At 42.7% G+C, this 9031-nt stretch overlaps 1 protein-coding gene across 1 annotated transcript in view; it reads left to right on the forward strand.

The window, feature by feature from the left end:
- The window catches only part of ZDHHC20 (zDHHC palmitoyltransferase 20), a 345529-nt gene that overhangs the window by 66842 nt on the left and 269656 nt on the right, over positions 1 to 9031 (forward strand). The window lies entirely within an intron of this gene.

Below are 9031 nucleotides of genomic sequence, written 5' to 3' on the forward strand. Positions count from 1 at the left end.
TCGGGTGCGGGAGGCGCCGGCGACCCGGGGCGACCTCCCCTGCCCCCGGGCTGGAAGGCGTGCTCCGGCCCCGGCAGCGAGGAAGGCGGCGGGCGAGGGGGTCCTCCCTCCTTGCCTTTCCCACACCCCTTTGCCGCAGTCCCAGGTCATTGGGTGTCCGCGGGCTGACTCCGTGCGTCGTCGTGCTTACGTGGTTCTGGAGCCCCGGAGCCCTGCCCCGTGGCATTCCCGGCGGTCACACCGACGGTGGGCAACAACGGCAGCTGCTCCGGGAGCCGGGAAGAAGTGTCACTTCTCATAAGCCACCCGAGGAGCGGGCCTTAGTCGCGGGGGCAGCCGGGGGCGCTGGGCCGCTCGGGCCCCGTGCGCGCGCCGGGTGGGCCACTTTTCTAATAACAGCTGATAAGAGAGGGGCCGGCGCACGGGGCGAGGGGGGCAGAGGGGAGCGCTGGAGAGGGGGAGACGTGACATGTCCCCTGAAGACCCGGCTGGGACCGTGTCCACCAGCTGCCTCCAACCACATTCTTTCGGTCTGAGTTTAGATGGTGAGCCAATGAGCTGAGACCATTTCCGCTTCCGAATCCTGCAGCCTCGTGACTGTCACTTTAAAAAGGATGCAGCAGCGGGAGACAGGGCTAAGTAGCTGATGGAGCCCTTCCCCGTTAGGGGCAGCCTGCTCTCAGCATCTCGCCGCCACCGCAGTGGGCTCATCCACGTTTCCTCCGCGTGCCGAGCTCGAGCTGCGGGGAGCTTCTGCCGTTTCCATGCCCCCTTAACTTGCCCATCAAGTTGCTTTCCCTTCTGCTTGGTCCTGTTTTCCTATCACAGTTAAGGCGGATAATATCCCTCCTTTCACTGATCACATCCCGTTTTTCTCCAGAACTCCCTCCACTGGCTCCGGCCGGCTGGCGTCCTCAAGATTCCCGTGCAGCTCAGCCATGGTCATGAGCCCCGGGGTCCACGCCTGTGTGCGTATGTTTTACAAGTATTCTTCAATTAGGACCTAGATGCTAAGCTGCAGGAGGAATGAGGCCTTGCTTTCTAGACACGTGGTGTAATTGGCTTAATAACACCTACTTTGGAAGATTGTTGTTAGGAATAAAAGGAAAAATGCATATAAAACAGGCGGCAAACAGACACCTAAGACATAGCTATTATTACGCCCCTCCATTTCTGCCCACGAGATACGCAGCAAATACTGTTATTGATTTCAATCTCAATCCTCTCTCAGCCGGTCTCTTCTCAAAGTATTTTAATCCCTCTGGTTTTCTCTTCTTCCAGCTTGTCATCTGTCTCTTCTGCTGATAATTTAGAACTTAGACCACGATGGGAATAAATGATGAGGTGAGTGAAGAGAGCTATGAAGAGAAATGAGCACTAAGACAGGGGTCAGCAGATCTGGAAACAGCTTCCCCAACCCTCCCTCAACCACCACAATCAGCTCCCAGTGATTGCTGATACCAGTTCCTGGGCCCCGGGTGAGTTGCTGTAAATAGGGGTTCAGGATACATGTATGTAAACAATGGCCTGTAAGCCATGATAGAGCCCCTACAGATCTCTGGTGACCGCTGGAAAAATGGGCTCTGCCCACCTCTGCTGCTTTGTTCATTAACACGTGTCCCCTCCTTTGACTGCTGTGGATCCCCAAATGCACATCACCATGGAATACGTTCATCCCTTTCCAACAATAAAGGGCCTCTGCCCTGCCATCTCCGTTTCCGTCTCCCCACTGCCTCTGCAGCCCTTTAGGCAGGGGCTCTGGTTTGGGAAGTGTGAGGAGTGCGGAGTGGAGGCGAGTGTTTGGGGAAGCTGAAGTCAGTTCCTATCCTGACCCTCATGGACTACATTTAAGTTTCAGTGGTAAGAGCCAGCACTTATTGATGCTTGCTATGTTTCATACTACTAAGTGCTTTTGTGTTTTAGCTTTTTAACTTTCAAATCGCCTTATGAGATAGGTCCTATTATTATCCCATTCTACACAGGAAAAACCAGACTTCTAAAGATTAAGTAACATGCCTCTTGCCACAGTGCTAATACGTGAATAGAAATATTATAATATTTCTATTATAACAGGTATATACTTCTAAATCTTTATAAATGGCATGTTTCCATTAAATAAATATGAAAGTAAATTGCTTATATGTATACATGGACAACCAATTAAAAAACATAATGAAGGAATAAAGACCCTAGTTACAACAGGGAGGAAGGGGGAAGAAAGATAAATTCCTAGGAATACAATTAACAAAAATGTGCAAGGTCTGCAGGAAGAAACACATGTAAAGCTCTCTCTAGGGACACAAAAGAAGAATTGAACAAATAGAAAGCCATGGAGTATTCTCAGATTTAAAAAACGCAATTTCATAAATACATAATCGAAAAACTTAACATGAACACAAAAAACACCAGTAAGTTTTTTATTAGAAATTCTGATGCTCAAGTTAATACAGAAAATTGAATTTAAGTTGGCCAAAAAAAAAAAATTGAAATTGACATACAATTTTTAAAAATATTCTAAAGCTATAATACACAAAACAGAGTAGTGTTGTCATATACATAAAGCAATGACACGGAATAGAAATCACAGAAATAGGCTGAAATACATAGTATAATTTAATATATGGTTAGCAATCAGGGGAGGTGAGGAATGAACTATTGAGTAAATGGTTTTGAAACAACTGAATAGACAACTGGGAAAAAATAAGTAGTATCTCACACTTTACATGAGGATGAAACCTAAATGGAGCAAATATTTCAATATTAAAAAATAAAACCATAACAAATATTAAAAGAAACAATGGAAGAATTCCTTTTTATAATCTGAGTAGTGAAGGTCTTACTAATTGTATGACAGAACCCTAATGCCTAAAAGGGAATAATGACAAATTCTACCACATACAAAACATTTGTTTAACTTCATGGAGGGAAAACACAGATTCAGAAGATAAATGACAAAATGGGAAAAAAGTCCATCTCATATCAAAATAAAGAATTCATCTCCCTAATATATAAAGAGCTCCTACAAATCAATAAGAAAAATATGACTTCTGTTTTCCAGTCTGACATGTAAAGACTTGGGAAGTCATCATTCCCTCTAGCCCCCTCTAGACCTCATTGTGGGGAAAAAGGAAACCCAGCTCAGGATTTCTAAAAGACTGAGACCTAGTATAGGACTACAGAACACGACATGCAGAGGGCTCCAGCATAATACAGGAATTATTAGAGCTAAAAGAACTGCAAGACACAGACCCTTCTTAAGAAGCCTCCAGGAAAACCCAGATAAAACAAGGGAGATGGAAAAAAATGGACACCAGAAGAAATTTTAGCCCCTGACCCCACAGCAACTGCAAACAGTAAAAGCAGCCTAACTTCTAGCCAGATAAATCTAAAATCTCACACAAAAGACTGTCTACCTAAGCAATTTTCACCCAATACATCATATCCAGCTTTCCACAAAAAGGTTAAAAGGTTAAAAAAAAAAAATACAGTGTGAAAAGACAAAGCAAGAGTTAGAAGTTTTGGAATTATCATACCAGTAATTTGAAATAACCATCATTACGGCTGGCTCAGTCAGTTAGGCATCCAACTTCAGCTCAGGTTATTATCTTGTAGTTCGTGAGTTCAAGCCCCACATCGGGCTCTGTGCTGACACCTCAGAGCCTAGAGCCTGCTTTGGATTCTGTCTCCCTCTCTCTCTGCCCCTCCCTCGCTTGTGCTCTGTCTCTCTGTCTCTCAAAAATAAATAAATGTTAAACATTTTTTTGAGATAACCATCATTAGGAAGGTAAGGTCTCTAATGGAAAAAGTGGATACCATACAAGAACGAACAGGTGATGTAAGCAGGATGAAGGCGAAAGGAAGGAATATACAGGAAATGCGAGAAATCCAGAACACTGCAGCAGAAATGAAGGAGGCCTTTGATGGGCTCAGCAGGGGACTGAACACAGTCAAGGAAGGAGCCAGTGAACTCGGAAGACATGTCAATAGAAACTTCTCAAATTGAAACACAGAGATAAATAAAAGAGAGAAAACAATGGAACAGAATATTCAAGAACTGTGGGAAAATGACAAAAGAAGTATCACACACATAATTGGAATACCAGAAGGAGAAAAAAAAGAGAGAAAAAAAGCAGAAGAAATATTTGAAGAGATAACATTTAAGAATTTTCCAGAATTAATGACAGACTCTAAGCCACAGACCTAGGAAGGTCAGAGAATCCTAAGTAGGACNTATCCATGTCTACAGTACACAAAGACAAAAAGAAAATCTTGAGAAAGGCTAGAGAAGGGGGAAAAATCTTACCTGCAGAGGAACTAGGATTAAGAATCACACTGGACTTTTCTTCAGAAACCACGCAAGCAGGAATAGAGTGGAATGACATCTTTAAAGTGTAGGGGGAAAAGTACTAACAATAGAATAAAATAGTTTACAGAAATACAATTGGTTCTTAAACATTCATAAATAGGTTCAATTCCATTTATAATAAAAGAAATGCAAAATAAAACCATGCGGATATACCATTTTTGCTATAAATTTCACAAATATTTTAAAAGTAATATAACATACTGTATTAGGGTTTGGGGAATTCAGATGCTCTCATTCATTACTGTGGAGATGAAACTGTCACCACCTTCAGGAAGGGCACTTTCGATAAAATCTACTTATGTGTCACAAATGCACAGATCCTTTGACTCAACAATCCCTCTTCTGGGAATTTATCCTCAGTATCTATACACAGGTACAAAGTCATGTGTGCAGAAGATTCCTCACTGTACAGCTCTTGGTAGTAGAAAAGACTGGAAACAGTTCATGCGTCCACCAAGAACAGGTTATGGGGCATCTGGGGGTTTCAGGCAGTTGGGCGTCTGGCTCTTGGTTTGGGCTCAGGTCATGATCTCAGGGTACATGAGACTGAGCCCCATGTAGGGCTCTGCGCCTCTCTCTCCCCGACTCATAAGCGTGCATGCACACTCTCTCTCTCAAAATAAATAAACTTTGGTGTGCCTGGGGGGCTCAGTCGGTTAAGTGTCTGACTTCGGCTCAGGTCATGATCTCACGGGTCATGGGCTCGAGCCCCGCGTCGGGCTCTGTGCTGACAGCTCAGAGCCTGAAGCCTGCTTCGGACTGTGTCTCCCTCTCTCTGACCCTCCCCTGCTCATGCTGTCTCTCTCTCTCTCTCAGAAATAAATAAAACATTAAAAATTTTTAAAGAAATAAACTTTAAAAAAATGAGTGACTCGTTACATGAATTAAAATTTAAAATAATTCCATAAAACAGAATCTTAAGCAGCTTGGTAAGGAAAAAAAAATAGGGTATCTTTTTGTATACTACCATGGACTGAATTCCAAAGAATATTGTTAAAGAGAAAAATACAATCCAGAACGGTATAAGCATCATTTATGTCCTAAAGGGGAAAACCTTTATTTTTACACATGTAAGTAATATCTCTAGAAATAGATATAAGAAGCAAAGACAATAGCTTTGCTTGTCCTCAGAAAAAGGAATCATATACCTTGGGGACAGTGAATAGGAGGGAGAATCTTCACTGTATACACTTTCTTACCATCTTGAACCACATGAATGGGAAGTTTACAAAAACATAAGCACGGTTTAGCTGTTTTTGAAGTTATTAGATATTCCTCTTTGGAAGGAATAGAAGTGCAGTGCCTGATGCAAAACTCTTGGGAGAAAATGTGCTGCAGAAAATGTGATCAGGGACCACGATTCTCCACACAACCCAGGTTCGTGAAATAATGCATCTCTGAGAATGCAGTAGAGTCAAACTCCAGGTGCGGCTCCTTTCCATCTCTTTCAGGATAATTCTTGTGTTTCCTTAGCAGTGTTCAGCATTTTCCCTGTTCACTTTCCCTTTCTGCCTCTCCTGATTTCTCCTATCATAAAACGTGACTTGCAAAGTCCTGGGGCTTTCTTCACTTACAATTGTCCCAATATTAGATCACATTGCCGGTTCAACAGGTCCAACCTTCCACTCCAAGTTCATTCTCAGGGCCTGCAAAGCTGCCCAACTTCTTACTGTAACTTCCCCTCCTTGTTTGCCTCTCCATTCCCACGTCTCTCCACTTTCCTTATGGTCACTCCAGCAGAACCCATTTTAACTCTTTTTCTTGCCTCTTTCTCTATTTTCCCCCCTACTTTTAGAATATGGATGGGGTATAAATAGCAACAGTAACAATCATCCTTATCACTCAATACATGCCAAGAATTTCACATGCCCTATTTCATTTAAACTTCATTACACTATAAATTGGACATTATTACCTCTACTTGTTAAGGTTGAGGAAACTAAGGCTTAGAGAGGTTAAGACACCTGACGGAAGTCACACAGCAATGAAGCAGGATTCTAACACAGACTTTCCAACACAGAAGTTGGGTTCTCCACTCCTACTTCTTTGCAGTTTAAGATTAATTTGTAATCAGATTCCCACTGAGTTATCTGTCTATATTCTCTTCTCCGTTTTACCCCCTAACTCTGCCTTTTGTTATCATTAATAAGAATGCTAAATTTGGGGCGCCTGGGTGGCTCAGTCGGTTGGGCATCCGACTTCAGCTCAGGTGATGATCTCACGGTTCGTGGGCTCGAGCCCCGTGTCGGGCTCTGTGCTGGCAGCTAGCTCAGAGCCTGGAGCCTGTCTTCGGATTCTGTGTCTCCCTCTCTCTCTGACCCTCCCTTGTTCATGCTGTCTCTATCTCTCTCTCAAAACTAAATAAAACATTAAAAATTAAAAAAAAAGAATGCTAAATTTAATGGATCATGCTTCTACTTCATTTCTTATACTTTGATGCCTTTTAGTGATTCAGTGGATAATTTCCAAGTTTCTCTTTTTTACTAAGTACCTAAAAACATAAGACATAGGAAGACTAGAAAAACTATAAAATATATATTAAGAAGAATAAAATAATATCAGAGGTGTGACTTACATTTCTAAAAGTCATATATCAAATGTGGTAAAGGATGAGTGAAAAAGAATAGGCATCTAATTCCAATTATCTACCTACTAACATAAGCTTCATACTTCTATTAAAGAGTTGCTTTTCCGGAGCGCCTGGGCGGCTCAGTCGGTTATGCAGCTGACTCTTGGTTTCAGCTCAGATCATGATCTCACGTCGCATGAGTTTGAGCCCCCGGTCTGACTCTGTGCTCAGAGCCTGCTTGGGACTCTCTCTCTCTCTCTGCTCCTCCCTCATTTGCTTTGTCTCCCTCAAAATAAATAAACAAACGAAAAAAAAACCTAACTTAAAAAAAATAGTTGCTTTTCCATTGAGAACAAAATCTCTTTACAATGGGAGAAAACATCTAGAAAATGCTTACTTTTGAATTTTTTTAAATTTTTTTTAATGTTTTTTTATTTATTTCTAGGAGAGAGAGAGACAGCGTGAGCAGGGGAGGGTCAGAGAGAGAGGGAGTCACAGACTGAAACAGGCTCCAGGCTCTGAGCTGGCAGTCAGCACAGAGCCCGACGTGGGGCTCGAACCCACAAATCGCGAGATCATGACCTAAGCGAAAGTCGGACGCTTAACCGACTAAGCCACCCAGGCGCCCCTAGAAAATGCTTACTTTTGTACAGCCTATATTAATTTATATCATGCCTGTCTAGATATTGGTGATTGTATGCCAGGTATTTAGAAATGTGGCAGTTCCCGCTGGGTGTTATATTCCACTAGAGAACGTGTCCCTTTTCTTCTTAGATATGAGTGGTTGGTCACGTGAATCCAATCAGTAATTGAACAGGGTTGGGGCAGGGCTGCAGCTTTAGTAAGACTCTGCAGACCTTTGGTTCACCCAGTTCCTTGGGTACAGCCCTCCCTGCTTCTGACGGAGAGTCCAGGGGGCGCCAGTTTCCTCAACTCTTGAAGATTTCAGACATTTTCAAAACAGCTTTCCAGGCTCCTCACCCCCATGAAGCTTTAAAATCTGGCAAAAGTCTTTTTTTTTTTAATATTTATATATTTTTGAGTTACCGGCCTGCCTCAGCTAACTGCACACTATCCAAAAGTAGAAGTTTTTATTTGATTTCTGAAGATGACAAGCTAATTATGACAAGAATTCTACCTGATACGTTCATGATGTTTTGTAGTTTTCGAAAGTCTTACACATCCACTATCCCAAGTTTTACCAAGTCCGTGGCACAGGTAAAGTGGGGTACCTNCTTGATTTCTGAAGATGACAAGCTAATTATGACAAGGATTCTACCTGATACGTCATGATGTTTTGTAGTTTTCGAAAGTCTTACACATCCACTATCCCAAGTTTTACCAAGTCCGTGGCACAGGTAAAGTGGGGTACCTGCCTCGGCGGGACATCTCTGAAGCCATACCGCCTGAGCACAGCTGCCCACGGGGAAGGTGAGGAGGGTTCTCCTCAGTTCTTCTGAGATCTGGATTGTCCATGGTCCCTCTATATGAAGGACATAAAAATAAATGGGAGATTATGTACCAGGCTGCACAGCGTCATGTCCACTTGACTCACACTTGTTAGTCTCCGTTTACAAGAATGCTTGAATGCATGCAGGTTCAGGCTGAGATTTAAGGTCATTAGTTAATCACCTTACATCTTCATAAAGATAGGTTTGCAGCATTTATAAAACAATCACCTCAGCATTTTCCACTGGGCTAATGACTGGAGAAAATGCAAAATAAAAACAAACAAAACAAAAACAAAACCAGACCGGGAGACAAACCATAAGAGAATCTTAAATACAGAGAACAAACTGAGGGGTTGCTGGAGGAGAGGGAGGTGGGGGGCTGGGCTAAATGGGTGATGGGCACTGAGAAGGATCCTTGTTGGGATGAGCACTGGGTATTATATGTAAGTGATGAATCACTGGGTTCTACTCCTGAAACCAGTATCACACTGTGTGTTAACTAACTTGAATTTAAATAAATTAATTTTAAAAATAACATTCCAAAATTTTCTTAAAAAAATTTTTTTTGGGGGCGCCTGGGTGGCTTAGTCGGTTAAGCGTCCGACTTTCGCTTAGGTCATGATCTCGCGGTTCGTGGGTTCGAGC

This window comes from Crocuta crocuta, unplaced genomic scaffold, assembly GCF_008692635.1.
Source record: "Crocuta crocuta isolate KB4526 unplaced genomic scaffold, BGI_CrCroc_1.0 scaffold258, whole genome shotgun sequence".
NCBI classification, from domain to species: Eukaryota; Metazoa; Chordata; class Mammalia; order Carnivora; family Hyaenidae; genus Crocuta; species Crocuta crocuta.